The 18,082-nt window shown below is 39.5% G+C and overlaps 1 long non-coding RNA gene across 2 annotated transcripts; it reads left to right on the top strand.

Annotated features, from left to right (window-relative positions):
* Window positions 1–101: 101 nt before the first annotated feature.
* LOC100610001 (uncharacterized) lies at window positions 102–17,225 on the top strand. Of its 2 annotated transcripts, XR_010154736.1 has the most exons (6): window positions 102–245; window positions 9,801–9,913; window positions 12,945–13,117; window positions 13,367–13,517; window positions 15,052–15,290; window positions 16,980–17,225. It is a non-coding gene; the product is annotated as an uncharacterized LOC100610001 (long non-coding RNA). The 2 variants fall into 2 exon arrangements; XR_008542062.2 differs by lacking the exon at window positions 9,801–9,913.
* The last annotated feature ends 857 nt before the right edge of the window (window positions 17,226–18,082 follow it).

Genomic DNA, 18,082 nt, shown 5'->3' with positions numbered 1-18,082 from the left:
TCTACAGAAAATGTGAAAGAAAATAGGATGGACACCAGTATACTTTTCATTTAGGTTCACCATTTTTAACATTTTGCCACTGTTGCTTTTGCTCTCTCCAGATGTGCTTTTCCTCCCCTCCTGATTCATTGGAGCTAAGTTGCAAACTTCATCATCACACTTCAGGACATCACTTAATATGTCAGCATGCCTTTCCTGCAAGAGTGAGGAGATTCTCCCATTTAACCACAATTCCATTATCACAGGTAAAAAAATGGATCAACCACCCAAAGTTTCATATTCATATTTCCCCATGTATCCCCTAAATAGCTTTTATAGCTGTCCCCACCAAGGTTCACAAATTATGTTATTAGTGTGTCTCTGTAGTCTCTTTTCAAGTCTGTCTACCTCTTTTAAGCTGGTATTTTCTCTAGACAAACTTTATTTTCTTAGAACTGTTTTAGATTTATGGAGAAAATGGGAAGATAGTATAGAGAATTCCCACATACTCCATACTCAATTTCCTCTATTAACATGTTAGCATGAGGCATTTGACACAATGAGCCAATGTCAATACATTATTATTAGTAGTAGTAGTATTGGTATTACTGGAATGCAATGGCGTGATCTCGGCCCACTGCAACCTCTGCCTCCCAGGTTCAAGCGATTCTCCTGCCTCAGCCTCCCGAGTAGCTGGGAGTACAGGCATGCACCACCACGCCTGGTTAATTTTGTATTTTTAGTAGAGACGGGGTTTCTCTATGTTGGTCAGGTTGGTCTCAAACTCCTGACCTCAGGTGATCCACCCGTCTCGGCTTCCCAAAGTGCTGGGATTACAGGCGTGAGCCAACGTGCCTGGCCTAATACATTATTATTAACTAAAGTCCATACTTTATTCAGATTTCCTTTTTTTTTTGAGACAGAGTCTCTCTCTGTCACCCAGGCTGGAGTGCAGTGGCGCGATCTCGGCTCACTGCAAGCTCTGCCTCCCGGGTTCACGCCATCCTCCTGCCTCAGCCTCCCCAGTAGCTGGGACTACAGGTGCCCACCACCATGCCCGGCTAATTTTTTGTATTTTTAGTAGAGACGGGGTTTCACGGTGTTAGCCAGGATGTTCTCGATCTCCTGACCTCGTGATCCGCCCGCCTCGGCCTCCCAAAGGGCTGGGATTATAGGCGTGAGCCACCGCGTCCAGCCCCTTTGGTTTTACCTAGTATCCTTTTTGTGTTCTAGGATTCTATCAAGAGGACCACATTACGTTTAGTCATCATGTCTTGGCTCCTCTTGGCTGTGACAGTTTCTTAGACTTCCCTTGTTTTTGATGATCTTGACAGTTTTCAGGAGTGCTGGTCAGGTATTTTGTAGAATCTTCCTCTACTGGGATTTGTTAGATGATTTTTCGGTTATTAAACTGGAGTTGTGTGTGTTTTTGGAGGAAGACCACTAAGGTAAAGTGCTATTCTTATCACATCATATCAAGGACACATTTATACTGCTGATGTTAATCTTGATCACCTGGCTGAGGTAGTGTTTGTCAGGTTTCCCCACTGTAAAGTACTGTTTTTTCCCCTTTCCATACTGTACTTTTTGGAAGGAAGTCACTCTGCACAGCCCACACATAAGGAGTGACATGTTATGCTCCACCTCCTTGAGGACAGAGTATCTACATAACTTATTTGGAATTCTTCTGCATGGGAGATATGCTTCTTCTCCCCCATTTATTCATTTATTTTTATGAGTTTGGACTCATACCTTGCTTTATCCTTTAATACTATATCTTGTTGAAATTGTTCCAGTTTCAGACATTGGTAGCTTTTTCAGTAAACTCCTGTGTCCCTTTGACATATTCCCATCGTTGTCATTGTGAGTTTTCTATTTTTTTTTTTTATTTGAGTACTTCCTTCCTGGCACTACAAAGATGTTCCGGGCTTGTGTTGTATATTTCCTTCCTCAGTCCTGGAATCAGCCATTTCTCCAAGGAGCATGGTTCCTTTCATTGAAGAATGGTATTACAAACCAAGATCTGGCCACTAGGTTCGCTCATTGCTGCTGACGTTTCATTGCCTCTAGGCCTTTTCAGCAGACAGATCAAGGAAATATATATGTGCATACTAACCTGTGCATTTATGCCTAAGTGTAAATATGTAACATCTGTATTTCCATTAAATGAAACATGAGTTCATACTGATGTTCAATCCATTACCACATAGATCATTCTAACCTCTTCCCTTTGCTTATCTGTAAACCTCCACTGCAACTGAGAAACCCGACTCCCACCATCGGCTCTCTTCTTGCTTCAATTGTTTAATTCCAGTATACATATAAACTGGCTTCAGAATTGTTAACCCTTTCCCCCACAAGAAACAACTTTATCAACTAGAGCACAGTGATTATGTAGCTTTGTTGGTTGTTCATTTGTTGCCATTAGTTTCACAGGCTACTCATTTTGAAAGTTACTTAGGTCAGGACCTTTTCCCTCACCTCCTTTGGTGAGATTGTTTCATAAATTTGTGATAAACTTAGATTGTTTTGTAACATTCTACGTTCGATTTTGGTATTCTCCTGACCTCCCAAATGGTTTTTAAAAATGTGTGTACATTAAGGTTCACTTTTTGTTTCTGGAAGTTCAGTGGGTTATGATGGATTCATAATGTTAGGTATCCACAATTGTATTATCACATAGAATAGTTTCACAGCCATAAGAATCCCTGTGCTTCACATATTTATCCCTCCCTCCCCTTCTGCTGAGCCTGTGTTAACCACCGATCTTTTTAGTGTCTCTATAGTTTTGCCTTTTCAAGAATGTCATGTGGTTGGAATCATGCAGTATGTAGTCTTTTTAGACTGGCTTCTTTCACTTAGCAATATGCATTCAGGATTCCTCCATTTCTCTCAGAAGTTTGATAATTCATTTCTTCTTATCTCTGAATAATAGTTTTATTGTATGGATGTTCCCACACTTTGTTTATCCATTCACCTATTGAAGGTCATCTTGGTTGCTGCCAGTCTTTGCTGGTTATGAATAAATCTTCCATAAACACTCACATGCAGGTTTTTGTGTGGACATGATTTTTCAAAGTGGTTGGGTGTAAATACCGAGGAGCAGAATTGCTGGGTCATATGATGAGATTATGTTCAGCTTTATAAGAAATTGCCAAGCTGAATGCGGTGGCTCATGCCTATAATCCCAGTACCTTGAAAGGCCAAGACGGGCGATCACTTGAGCCCAGAAGTTCGAGACCACCTGGGCAATATGGTGAAACCCTGTCTCTACACAAAATACAAAAAAAATTAGCCAATCATGGTGGTGCATGTCTGTAGTCCCAGCTACTCAGGAGACTGAAGTGGGAGGATTGCTTGAGCCTGGGAGTTCCAGGCTGCAGTGACCCGTGTTCGCACCACTGCACTCCAGCCTGGATGGTAGAGTGAGACCCTGTCTCAAAAAATAAAATAAATAAAAAATAAAAAAATTGCCAAACTGCCATCCAAAGTGGCTGTACCATTTTGCATTCCTATCAGCAATGGATGAGAGTTCCTGTTGCTCCATGTCTTTGCCAGCAATTGGTATTGTCAGTTTTTGAATTTTAGTTATTAATAGGTGTGTAGTGCTATTTCTTTGTTTTAATTTGCAGTTCTTTAACAACAAATGATGTTAAGCATCGTATGTGCTTATCTGCCGTCTGCATTTCTCCTGTGATGAGGTATCTGTTCAGGTCTTTTGCCCATTTTAAAATTGGTTTGTTTGCTTAATTGTTGAGTTGTAAGACTTCTTTGTATATTTTGGATACAAGTCCTTTACACGTGTGGGTTTTGCAAATATTTTCTCCCGGTCAGTGGCTTCTCTTTTCATTCTCATAACAGTGTCTATCACAGATAAATTTTGATTGTAGTAAAGTTCAACTTATCAGGTTTCTCTTTCATGGATCATGCTTTTGGTGTTGAATTTAAAAGTTCACTTTCAAACCTAAGCTCATCTAGATATTCTCCTATGTTTCCATTCAAAGGTTTTGTAGGTTTTCATTTTACATTTAGATCTATAATCCATTTGAAGTTAATTTTTGCAAAAGGTATAAATAAGATCTGTGTCTAGGTTCCTTTTTTTTTTTCATATGGACATCCGCTTGTCCTAGCACCATTTGTTGAGAAGACTGTGCTTTCTTCATTGCTTTGCTTTTGTTCCTTTGTCAAAAACCAATTGACTGCATATGTGTGGATCTATTTCTGGGCTGTCTACTTTGTTCCATTGGTTGATGTGTCTATTGCCAGTCCCACAGTGTCTTGATCATTGTACCTTTATACTATGTCTTGAAATTCGGTAGTATGAGTACTCCAAGTTTGTTGTTATTTTTCAGTATTGTGTTGGCTATTCAGGGTCTTTCCTGTTTCCTTAGAAGCTTTATAATCTGTTTGTCAATATCTCCAAGATAGTTTGCTGGGATTTTCATGTTGATTGCTTTGAATCTATAGATCACGCTGGGAGGGACTGACAATAATATTGCATCTTCCAATTTGTGAAGGTGGAATAGCTTTCCATTTATATAGACCTTGTAGTTTTCCACATGTAGATCCTGTACATATTTTGTTTGGATTATACGTATTTCATTATTTTGGCCAGGCATGGTGGCTCACGCCTGTAATCCCAGCACTTGGGAGGCCAAGGTGGGTGGATCACCTGAGGTTAGGAGTTCAAGACCAGCCTGGCCAACATGGTGAAAACCTGTCTCTACTAAAAATACAAAAAAAAATAGCCAGGTGTGGTGGGGGGCACCTGCAATCCCAGCTACTCGGGAGGCTGAGGCAGGAGAATCGCTTGAACCCGGGAGGTGGAGGTTGCAGTGAGCTGAGATCATGCCACTGCACTCCAGCCTGGGCAACAAGAGCGAAACTCCATCTCATATTTCATTATTTTGGTGCTCTTGTGAATGACATTGCCTTTAAATTTCAAATTCCAATTATTGGGATTTAGGAAAGTAATCCAATTTGTATATTAACCTTATATCCTACTCCTTGTTATCATTATTTTTAAAATTCAGGAATGGATCTTGAATTTTTTCAAGTGCATTTTTGGAATATATTGAAATAACCATATATATTTTTTCTTTTACATATTAAAATGGCAAATTACAAGAATAGATTTTCAAATGTTGACCCATCTTTGCATTCATGAGATGAAGTAAGTATTCATTAAAAATAACAGCTTGCTAGGATTTTGGTTTTTAAATTTCCCTTAATGTTAGTTCTGCTTTTATGATAATTTCTTTAAACCACAGATTCATTAAAAGGAGGAGAATTCTGCTACAAGTCAGGCTTATTTTTTTCGTGATTGTTAAAGGGTACTGACCTTTTGCTCTGCCATAATTTATATGCCTTTCTTTTTGTAGTCAAATGTGTTAACTATACAGAGCATATATATAATGAAACTTAATAAAAGGGGCATACCATCAAATGTAAGATGAGAGTATTATCAATGCCATCGCAGTAAACTTTTCTGTTTAGCACTTTTTGTATCCTCTTGAAGAAATATTTTTCTATTTTGAAATCTTAAAGAAATTCTTCTATAATTTCTTCTAAAGTCTTATTAATTTTTTCTTTCACACTTAAGTACTTAATCCATTTGAAATTGCTTTTTAAAAAATATGGTATAAGAAAGAAATCCAACGGCATTATTTTTCACATAGATTGCCAGTTGTCCCAGTGCTGTCCACTACTACATGATCTATTCTTTCCTCCAATCATGTTCAATGATACCTCTGAAATGTGTCAAATTTCCACATATTCATAGGACTCTTTCTGGGCTCTGCTATTCTATTTTCATTGTTCAATTCATGTACCTCTGCATTCATATCACACTGTCATTATTATTAAAGGTTAATAATGTCTTGAAAACAGTAAGGCATTTCCCCCTAATTTGTTCTTCACGTTTATCTTGACTGATCTTGAGAATTTACTTTTCCATATACATTTTATTTATTTATTTATTTATTGAGACGGAATCTCTGTCACCCAATCTGGAATGCAGTGGCGCGATCTTGGCTCACTGCAACCTCTGTCACCTGGGTTCAAGCGATTCTCCTGCCTCAGCCTGCCAAGTAGCTGGGATTACAGGCGCCTGCCACCGTGTCTGGCTAATTTTTGATGTTTTAGTAGAGATGGGGTTTCACTATATTGGCCAGGCTGGTCTTGAACTCCTGACTTCGTGATCCACCTGCCTCAGCCTCCCAAAGTGCCGGTATTACAGGCGTGAGCCACCGCGCCTGGCCTTATTTATTTATTTATTTAGACAGAGTCTTGCTCTGTCACCCAGGCTGGAGAGCAGTGATGCAATCTCAGCTCACTGCAACCTCCACCTCCCAGGTTCAAGTGATTCTCGTTTCTCAGCCTCCCGAGTAGCTGGGACTACAGGCACGCACCACCATGCCCTGCTAATTTTTGTGTTTTTAATAAAGACAGGGTTTCACCATGTTGGCCAGGCTGGTCTCAAACCCCTGACCTCGGGTGATCCATCCACCTCGGCCTCCCAAAGTGCTGGGATTATAGGTGTGAGCCACTGCACCCAGCCCATATACATTTTAGAATCAGCTTGTCAAGTTCCATGAAAAGAACGTGTTGGGATCTTTGTCATTTTAGTGAATTTATACATTAATCTGGAGAGGGGGATGGACATTGAGTTCTCCTATCCACAGTGTAGCCCCCCTTTTAAGTTTTCTCTGATGTCTTCCAGTAAATTTTTATAATTATCTGCCTATTGGTTGGTATACCTCCTTATATTCATTTTATATATATGCATTCACATACTTCATATATATAGTCCGTATATATTCCATATATATGATATATATTTCTACATATATATCTTTATATGCTTATTCCTTATATAGTTTTGCTAATGTTACCTTAAAAAGTTACATTTCCTAAGTTTCTTGGTACTCTTATATAGAAGCACAGTTAATTTTTATATTCTGATTTTATATCTAGCCACCTTGTTAAGTTCTTTGTCTACAGACTACTTTGAGCTTTTAGTTTAGACAAATAATTTATCTCAGGATGCAAGCTAGGAATTATCATAATGCAGTGTTGAATAGAAGTGGCACTAATGGGCATCTTTGTCTTGTTATTGATTTTACAAAGAATATTTTTAACTTTTAATCACTAGCAATAATGCACACTGTAGATTTTTGGTAGATTCACTTAATGCTTTTACTTTTGTCCTTTATGAAACTATTGTGTTTCATTGCATGTATTTTCTACATTGATTTATTTTTCTCCAGCTTTATTAAGGTATAATTGACAAATAAAACTTGTATATTTTTACTGTGTACAACATGAGGTTTTGATATATGTATATATCATTAAATGATTAAATCAAGCAAATTAATGTACCCATCACGTCATATACGTATTGTTTTGTGGAGAGAACATTTAAAGTATACTCTCTTACAACTTTCAAGTATACAATCCATTGTTATTAACTATAGTCACTATGCTATACAATAGGTTTCCAGAACTTATTTACTTTTGTTGTCTGTGCTTTTGGGGTCTTATCCAAAAAAGTATTGCCCAGAACAATGCTAAGAAGCTTTTCCTCTATGTTTTCTTGTAAGAGTTTTACAATTTCAGGTCTTATGTTTAAGTCTTTAATCCACGTTGAGTTGATTTTTGTATATATTGAGAGATCAGGGTCCAAATTCATTCTTTCAGACTCAAATTCAAATGCAGAGATGGCATCTCCACTTACTTGTCCAAGAAACATTTAAAATTCAACCCATTCCATGTGTTTAAACTGAACTCCTGAACTGTCTCTCCCAAAACACCTTCTCTACATACAGCACTTGCCAACTCAGTTAATGACACCATACAGTGATGTACTGGTAAAACTGTAACAATTCTCTGTCCACAGGTGTGTGTAGGGTGGTAGGGTAGAGAAGCCCTTGTTTGTAGTGTTTGCAGATTACTATGTTGTGTAAATTAATTCTGACTTGGCTAATGTTGAGCTATCAACATGCGGTCATTGAACACTGAGTCAGGAAGAGTTGGGCACAATCTGCTTTTGCAAGTTGTGTGCTGGCTCCTAAACACTCTTGGCCCTACTATTTACCCAGTGGTTCAGGCAAAAAAACCTTACAATCACTGTCATTTCTCTTATTCTTCTCTCACATTCAATCTCTTAGCAACTCTAGGCAACTTTATGTCTAATATAATCCCCAAACATCACCATTTCTCTCCACCCCTCTAGTCGACTCTGCCATGATCAATCACTGGGTGACTGTGCTATCTCCATGTTTCCCATTCTTGCCCCCATCAACACATACTCTCTAACCCTGCAGCCAGGTCAGCATTTTGGCACATAAATCACATCATGCCCTGTGCCTCCTGAAAACCTGTCCTCAACTCTCCTAAGTACTCAGAACAGATCCTGAACTCCTGGCTCTGGTCTGCACGGCCTGCCCTCCATCACCCTCTCCTAAAGTGGGTCCCATCCATCTCCTCCTGACTCTGCCTCTGTCCTTCACCTCGTAGTGCTCGGTCCATCCCCACTCCAGTCCCTACCCTTGGCCTCACCACAACCTGGAACTCTCCCTCTGCCTCTGCACAGGCAGCTCTGCTTCTTCCTTCAACCCTGCCCAAGGGCACCTCCTCAGAAGGCCCTGTCCAACCAGCCACAGCCTCTGGGGCTCCCTCTGCTGCTCTCTCCCACAGGCCTGTGGACTGCTTCCGCACCACCAGCCCAATGCTGCTTGTTTCATTTGCTCATTGTACATGTACTGCCTGACTGCCCCATGAGGATGTGAGCTCCACAAGGGCAGGGAACATTGCTCTCTGGGCTGTTTGCTGCTGATTCCCAGCTCCTAGCACGCTGCCTGCCACAAATGATGAATAAATGAAAGAAGTGTCAGACCTGGAGTGAAAAGAAAGTCACTTTTCTGGAAACGAAGGATGAGGAAGGTCATACACTAAAAGGGATTTTTGGTGATGGAGTGTGTATAGAACTTTCAGCACTAATGGCCGCCTCTATTTTCTCAGAATATATTTGATGTAGAGAGGAGGCAGGTCAAAGTGTATCCAAGTTGTCTGGCTTCCAGTTTAGAAAAGGACACAAAATTATATGCAAGTTTCAGAAATCATGACATCATGTGAGACTTTCAGCTCATCAACTTGTAAAAGGCAAAAAGGCAACGTTAAATGAAGAGTATCTTGGCCGGACATGGTGATTCACGCCTGTAATCTCTGCACTTTGGGAGGCCGAGGTGGGAGGATCACTTGAGCCCAGGAGTTCAAGACCAGTCTGAGCAACATGGTGAAACCCCATCTCTACAAAAATACAAAAATTAGCTGGGGGTGGTGGCACATGCCTGTAGTCTCAGCTGCTAGGGAGGCTGAGGCAGGAGGACTGCTTGAGCACAGAAGGTTAAGGCTGCAGTGAGCCATGACCATGAGCATGCCACTGCACTCCAGCCAGGACGACAGAGCAAGACCCTGTCTCAAAATAAATAAATAAATAAAAAGAGTACCAGGAATTTATGAATGTTCATTAGTTGTATAGTTTTACTCGATTTCTGTATGTATTGATAGTGCCAGGAAGTTAAGAGGTAGTTTTGTTGTATTATCTTTTATGAGCTCAATTTTTCAGGTCTGAGATTTCTGTCTGGTTTATCATTTTACTTTATGAAATAATAATTTCCTAGAAACTACAGAGTACAGTGACGTCCCTGTGGGGGTGAAGAAATGCACCTGCCTTACAGCTCAACCATTTAATTTGCAAGTTTCAGAAATCATGACATCATGTGAGACTTTTATGTGAAACCACTTAATTTGGTTTCCAGATGCTACTGTCATTTGTGATGTCCATGAGGAGAAGATGGAAGTGGTCAAACTCCACCTGATGATTCCTTGTCAAAATCTGCTCCACCAGAGGTTATGAACACGGCAGGATATGGTATTCTACCCAACTAACTGTATTATCTGTTTAATGAATTAACTAGTCTCAGCAAATATGGGCTGATTCAAAAAGCTGGTAGTAGTGTGCACTTTTCGGTCTTATGTGCGCTTGTACCCTCAATTATCTCTGTATTTGCTGGAGGGTATCATTCCATGAGAGTTCATTTTTCATTAAATTTTTAAATTGTGGGAAAAAATACATGGCATACAATCTACCATCTTAACCATTTTTAAGTGTGCAGTTCAGTAGTGTTAAGTATATTAACATTGTTGTGAAACAGATCTCCAGAACGTTTTCATCTTGCAATCATCTGAAATAAATTCTCATGGAATGGAGTAAAGTCAGAGTCCAGGTATATTTGATGTGATTATTAGCCATTTGAGTTTGATTCCTATGAAGTGCATATTCAGCTTTTCCCCCCAAATTTTATTGGGATGTTTGTTTTTTAGAAATTCATTTGTAGTTGTGGATATATTCTGGATTCCACTCATTTGTTGCCAGATCTATATGCATATATGTGTGTAATTAATATATATTTTTATATATAACCTATACTATATACTGCATAATGTATAATCTACAAACACGCTTTGGTTTTTCAGTCTGCTAATAGTGTCTTTGAGGAACGGAAGTTTTCCATTTAATTATGTCTAATTAAACAGTTCATTCTTTATGGTTAGTGCTTGTTTATCCTCATTAAAAACATCTTTGCCTATTCTATAGTTGTGAAGACAATATCTTAAGTGTTTACTCGATTATCTATCCGTCTTTAATAAAGTTTTGTGGAGTGGGAAGAGGTAAGAGTCAAGGTTTGTATTTTCCCTGCAATTTATCAAGTGCATTTATTAAAAGCACTGTGCTTTCCACAATGATTTACAGCTCTTCTGTATTTTGTATTTCCAGATTCTTTTTGTTCTCTGTGTCCTCTTCCCTTGGTGTATTTGCCTGTCATTGCTCCAATACCACACTGTTTTAATTACTCTACCTGTATAGTAAATTTCATATATAGTAGTGCATATCTACTAACTTAGTTCTTTTTCTTAAAAAAACTGACTTTCCCTTGGCTTAAAAAAACTTGGCTTTTCCAAATCTTTAATTTGCATATACTTAAAAAATGATCTGCTTGTCAATTTTCAGAAAAACTTTTGTTAACATGGTGGAATTTTAAATATGATTGCTAGGATCATTCTGAGAGACTTGACAATAATGTCTCTTAATAATGTTTTCCGGCTGGGCGTGGTGGCTCACGCCTGTAATCCCAGCACTTTGGGAGGCCGAGGTGGGCGGATCACTTGAGGTCAGGAGTTCGAGACCAGTATGGCTAACATAGTGAAACCCCATCTCTACTAAAAATAGAAAAATTAGCCAGGCGTCGTGGCAGGCGCCTGTAATCCCAGCTACTCGGGAGGCTGAGGCAGGAGAATCTCTTGAACTTGGGAGGTGGAGGTCGCAGTGAGCAGACTGTGCCACTCCACTCTAGCCTAGTCTTCCAATGCATGGAAAGAATATTTTTCTCCATTTACTGCAGTCTTGAATTTCTCTGAGTGATGTTTTATAATTTTTGTGTAGTACTCTAGCACGTCTTGATTAGATTTATTCCTAAATATTTGATGTTTTTGGTACTGTTTTTAATGACATTTGAAATCTCATATTCTAATTATTTGTTGCTATTAATTACACAGAAATGCCATTGGTTTTTATTAGATCTAGTGTGTTGACTAAATTTGCTTATTAACCATAATGATTTTATTCTTCTGCATTTTCTATGTACAGAACAATGTCATCTGTGAATGGCATGTAAATCACATCATGGCATGTCACTCCTGAAAACCCATCCTTAACTCTCCTAAGCAGTCAGAACCGACTGTGAACCAGCTTTGGTCTGCGAGGTTATTTCTTTCCAAATTTTAAACTTATTATATTTTCCTGATGCTACAGCACTTTTTAGAACCTCCAGTAAATTGTTGAATGGATAATGGACATCTTTGTCTTGTTTTTAAACTCAGGGAGAAAATACTGATACGTCACTATAAAGTATGGCATTTACTATTTTTTTGTACATATGCTAACCAGAATGGGAAAGTTGCCCTTTTTTCTAAGATGGTGATAGTTTTTATCACGAATGGACTTTAAACATTGACCATGTATGAAAATGATCATGTGGTGTTTCCGTGTTTTTGTTGTTGTTGTTGTTAATATGGTGAATTACATTTTCAAATGTTAAATCAATGTTGCCTTTCTACAATATACTCCACCATGGCTGATGTATGTCCTTTTTAAGTACTAGTACATTTTATTTGCTCACGTTTAGTTCGAATTTTTTGTGTCTAAGTTCAGGGGTGATCTTGGCTTGTATTTTGGCTTGATCTTGTAGCTTTTCTTTCTTCTAAAATCCTTGTCAGATGTCGTTATCAGTTTTGTATCAATCTTCTAAAATCCTTTTCTTTGTCCTCATTTTTCCTAATAAGGGTTAATACAGATTGGTTTATACATCTATTTGAATATATAATAAATATATAATATACTTAAATACTAATACATAAGTATAAGTATACATACTTCTATATTTATATAATATATAAGTATACATACTTCTATATTAAATATATATTATGTATAATATAATGTATTATATATATAATTTAAAATATAATGTATAATAAGGGTTAATACATATTGGTTTATGCATGTATTTTTCCTAATAAGGGTTAATACAGATTGGCTTATACATCTTCAAATAGGTAATAATATTTTTATCTATTTTTGGTTGATGACAGCTGCTTATTCCACAAGCATTCTGATTGATTTGGTTATACCATCTTTCTTCTGTTTTACTTAGTGTACATTAAAATTAGGTTTCTTTTCCTGAGAACAGAGTGTTTGTTGAGACTTGGTAAATCTTGGCTCATGATTAAAAGTGAAATTAATGATTCAAAGTCTTGGTTGTATACACATATGCAGACTGTTTGCCATTTTGTGATTGTTAGATTTTTGTCATGAATGGAATATGTTCATTGATGTTTTTCAGGAAACAATAACCGATAAAACAGAAGGTGGCTGTAGATCCTGAAACTGTGTTTAAACGTCCCAGGGAATGTGACAGTCCTTCGTATCAGAAAAGGCAGAAGATAGCCCTGTTGGCAAGGAAACAAGGAGCAGGAGACAGTCTTATTGCAGGCTGTGCCATGTCCAAAGAAAACAGTAAGTAAGCCTGTCCTCACCTCCTCTTCATGCTGTATCCAGTGCAGTCGGCCTCCTGCCTCATCCCCTCCAGAGAAACTGTCCTTGACAAGGTCAACAGTTTCAGCTGACATTGCCATTAATTTCTCAGCAGCATTTGACAGTTGTTCACTCGCTTCTTCATGAAAACCTTCTAGGATTTCCATTTTCCACAATTTTTTAAAAAATTTCTTGTCTGTATTGGTGAATCCCTATCATTTTTTTCTTGAGACGCAGTTTCGCTCTTCTCGGCCAGGCTGGAGTGCAGTGGCGCGATCTCGGCTAACTGAAATCTCTGTCTCCTGGGTTCAAGTGATTCTTCTGCCGCAGCCCCCTGAGTAGCGGGATTACAACCACCAGCCACCACACCCAGCTAATTTTTGTAAGTTTAATAGAGATGGGGTTTCGCCATGTCGGCCAGGCTGGTCTCGAACTCCTCACCTCAGGTGATCCACCCACTTCAGCCTCCCAAAGTGCTGGCTTTACATGCACGAGCCACCGCCCTCGACCCCATCATTGTTTTTTTCTACATTTCTTTTTCTTCTCTTCTCTAAATACTGTAAAAAATTCCTGAACCCCAGCATCTCTCTCTCTCCTTCTATTCCACTCTGCCACGATCAATCACTGAGCTCCTGAGATACCTCCATGTTTCCCATTATTTCCCGCATCAAACACATACCCTCCAACCCTGCAGCCGGGTCATGATGTTGGCATGTAAATCACGTGATGCCATGTCGCTCCTGAACACCCATCCTCAACACTCCTAAGCACTCAGAACCGACTGCGAAGCAACTTTGGTCTGCGAGGTTCTGCGTGGCCTGGCCTCCGTCACCCTCTCCTCACACGGGCCCCATCATCTCCTGACTCTCTCTGCTACTGTCCTTCACCCCGTAGTGCCCGGTCCATCCCCACTCCAGCCCATATCCTTGGCCTCACCGCAGCCTGGAACTCCCCCTCTGCCTCTGCGCAGGCAGCTCTGCTTTTTCCTTCAAGCCCTGCCCAAGGGTACCTCCACAGAAGGCTCTGCCCAACCAGCAGCAGCTCCTGGGGCTCCCTCTGCTGCTGTTGCCCACAGGCCTGTGGACTGCTTCCTTACCACTAGCCCAACACTGTATGTTTCATTTGCTCATTGTGCACGTACTGTCTGACCGCCCCATGAGGATGTGAGCTCCACAAGGGCAGGGAACGTTGCTCTCTGGGCTGTTTACTGCTGATCCCCAGCTACTGGCATGCTGCCTGCCACAGACGATGAATAAATGAGAGGTGTCAGACCTGGAGTGAAAAGAAAGTCACTTTTGTGAGACAGAAAGGAAGGATGAGGAAAATCATACACTAAAAGGGATTTTTTGTTGATGGAGTACATATAGAACTTTCAGTAGTAATGGCCACCTCTATTTTCTCAGAATATATTTGATGTAGAGAGGAGGCTGGTTGAGGTGTGTCCAAGTTGTCTGGCTTCCAGCTTAGTAAAACATGACAGTTTGTAAGTGAATTTGAGAAATCATGATATCAAGTGAGACTTGCTGCTTTCAACTTGTAAAGCATAACAAGCTGAAACTGTCCCATGAGTACCAGGGATCTGTGAATGTTGCTTTAGAGTTGTACTGTCTTACTTGGTTTCCATATCTATTCATAGGGCCAGAAAATAAGAGGTGATTTTATTGTATTATGTGTCCTGGCCTCAGTTTGTCAGGTCTGGGATGTCCTCCTGGTATATCCTCCCATTTATGAAATAAATAATTCCCTAGAAACTGAGGAGCACATAGACATACCCAGAGGGGTGATGAAACACACGTATCTCACAGCTCAACTTCTCAGTTTGATTTCCAGATCTGTCAATCATGAGGTCTATGTGGAGGGGAAAGAAAGTGGTCAAACACCAACTGATGGCTTTTACTCAAAATCTGTTTCACCAGAGCTTATGACAGGAGATGCTATTCCACCCAGCCAATTGGATTCTCAGATTGATGACTTCAGAAAGATAGGATGAGGCAGAAATCTGGTAGCAATGCACCTGTGGGAGGAATCATGACCAGCAATTTCTCTGGAGATGACCTAGAATGCAGAGAAATAGTCCTTTTTCCCAAAAGCCAAGAAGAAATTAATGCTGATATAAAATGTCAATTAGTGAAGGAAATCCGATGCATTGGACAAAGTAAGTAGTATAAGAATGTCTGTTTTTATAAAACTATAGGAAGTCTCTCTTTCTGTGATTCAGAAGATATTCATGTTACCTCTTGAGGCTGATTCTTTGCCAGAGTTGAGTTTGCACATAATTTATGGTGGTTCCTCTTTTCTTTGACTACAGCATAGTACGCCTTTTGCTTTTCTTTTCTTACTTGGTTAGGGTTAAAAGAGTTTCATTGGTATGTATGTGCAGGTGTCTTTTTTATTATTTAATTTTTGTATGTGCAGGTATCTTGATTTAAGCAATTGAAACCTTTTAGCCTATGAAGCATGATTGCTGAGGTATAGATTCTCTTGTATTCTTCTTTATATTTGATAATACTGAAGGTTTTTTTAAACACCTTCAGAATATGAAAAAATCTTCAAATTGCTTTAAGGAGTGCAAGGACCTGTAGAAGTCAAGAAACTATTTTTTTAATCCATCATCAAGGAAGCAGCAAGGTGGGTAGAAATAGGAACTGTCCAATTTCTTTAAGCACTTGGGCCCAATAGAGTACTGGGGGTTAGCATGGGGGAACAGCCCCTGCCTTGAGTATCTCAAACCCTGGTCCTCACTCATAGTTACAGCTGTCTCCACAGTTACTTAGGCTAATGTTATCTGAATCTAACTCATTCTTCGAAGACTATGGAGACTTCCAATATCATCATAGTCTGAGGTGTGCATTGTCCCTCGATTGACACTCTTTGTATTTGCTAGACAACCTCCTTTTAAAAAATTTGTGTAGGGACATAGCAGATGCATATATTTCTGGGGTATATGAGATATTGTGATACAGGCAACAATGTGTAATCATATCACGGTAAATGAGGTATCTATCTCTTCAAGCTTTTATCCTTTGCGTTACGGGCAATCCAATTATACTCTTCATTATTTTTAAATGTACAATTAAATTATTACTGACAATAGTCACCCTATTGGGCTATGAAATACTACATCTTATTTGTTCTATTTTTCTACCTATTAATCATCCCCCTTCCCACACCCTCCACCCTCACTAACCTTCCCAGCCTCTGGTAACTGTCATTCTACTCTCTATCTCCATTAGTTCAGTTGTCTTACATTTTTGCTCCAACAAATAAGCGAGAACATGGGCAGTTTGTCTTTCTGTGCCTGGCTTATTTCACTTAACATAAGGACCTTTGATTCCATCCATGTTGTTGCAAATAACTGAATCTCATTCTTTTTTTATGGCTGAACAGTACTCTATGGTGTATATGTACCATATTTTCTTTATCCATTCGTCTGTTAGTGGACACTTAGGTTGCTTCCAAACCTTGGCTACTGTGAATGGTGCTGCAACAAACATGGGAGTGCAGATATCTCTTCGGTACACTGACTTCCTTTCTCTTGGGTATATACCCAGCAATGGAATTGCTGAATCATATGATAGCTCCATTTTTAGTTTTTTGAGGAAACTCCATACTGTTCTTCATAGTTGTTGTAGTAATTTATATTCCCACCAACAGTGTGTGAAGGTTCCCTTTTCTCCACACCCTCGCCAGCATTTGTTATTGCCGACTAGAGTACCTCTTACCATGCAGATGAGTTTCTATTTCCATGCTGATTGTTTCTTCATCTTTCTGTCCTTCACGGTGCTTCCTACAGCATAGGTTCTTGGGCTATCTTTTGGTTAATGACATGTCTCTTTCTTTTCAGATATATGAGCCGAGACTTTGTTCAGCTCCTTGAGAAGAAACTGGAACATATGATTTGGGAGTACTTGTCCATGGAGGATTATCACACCCCAAATGCATAATCTCATTAATGATTCAAGAGAGAAAAGGATCAGATTGCTGTTTTCTGCAATGGAGCAGGATATTGCTGAAGTCTCCTGGCATATGTTACTGAATCAAATGGCCTTCCAGAAGCTAAGAAATTTCTGTTAGTAAAAGATGTTCTTTTTCCCTAAGCATTTCATTTGAAAGAATAACTTGTTTTTTGGTTGTTTTGTATTCCCACCTGTGCTGGTAGATATTATTAACCCATTAGGTAAATAGTATTGCAGTCGTGGTTTCTGCAGCAGCTTACATTGTTGTAGCTGGTATTTATAACTGCCTTTTTTCACTACCCATTTCGCATTCCCTTTGCCCTAAGATAGCATGTCAGTTGGTCATGATGCTTGGCCTGGCATGATGACTCAAACCTTCATTATGGAAGAGTCTGAACCATTAGGTGTCCTGCCTGGATGGGGTTGCTGTGATTTTCCATTAACTCTAATTGCAAAACACCGGAGGACTAAAAAGCTCTCTAGACATATCACACATACTCTTCCTTAGCCCCTGGTGTAGTAGGAACCTGATCTCCTTTTTTTTTCAGTTTCCATCACCCAAGTCAGTAGCAGACCCCCTACTTTGTCTCTTGGTTGAGAGGAATGAAGAGTTCAAAGTGGTCAGCTGGCAGACACAATTTTCATTTCAATGGAATCATTTTTGGTTCCCCTGTTGAAAAAATTTCTCAATTTGTAACTAAGACCTCTAGTCCAGCAAAGCCAAAAGTTGGCTTCTTGAGAGAAAAGTTTGCTTCTTGAGCATAAGAAGAAAAATTTTGCTGCTAGACACCCAGGAGTAATAGTGAGAGGAGGCCCGCGTCTTGCCTCTTTCATTCTTGAAGACATAGATGTGGCTATGGGAGAAATAGTTCCATATACTTGAAGCTGGGATACAGCATCGCCACCTCTGAGATTGTCAGCCAAGTCCCTCAAGGCACTGCCAAAAAGCTAGAACTACAACTCAGGCTTTAAAGATCACTCCACTGTTCTA

This window comes from Pan troglodytes, chromosome X, assembly GCF_028858775.2.
Source record: "Pan troglodytes isolate AG18354 chromosome X, NHGRI_mPanTro3-v2.0_pri, whole genome shotgun sequence".
In the NCBI taxonomy this organism is placed as follows: Eukaryota; Metazoa; Chordata; class Mammalia; order Primates; family Hominidae; genus Pan; species Pan troglodytes.
This window is presented reverse-complemented; position numbering and strand designations above follow the sequence as displayed.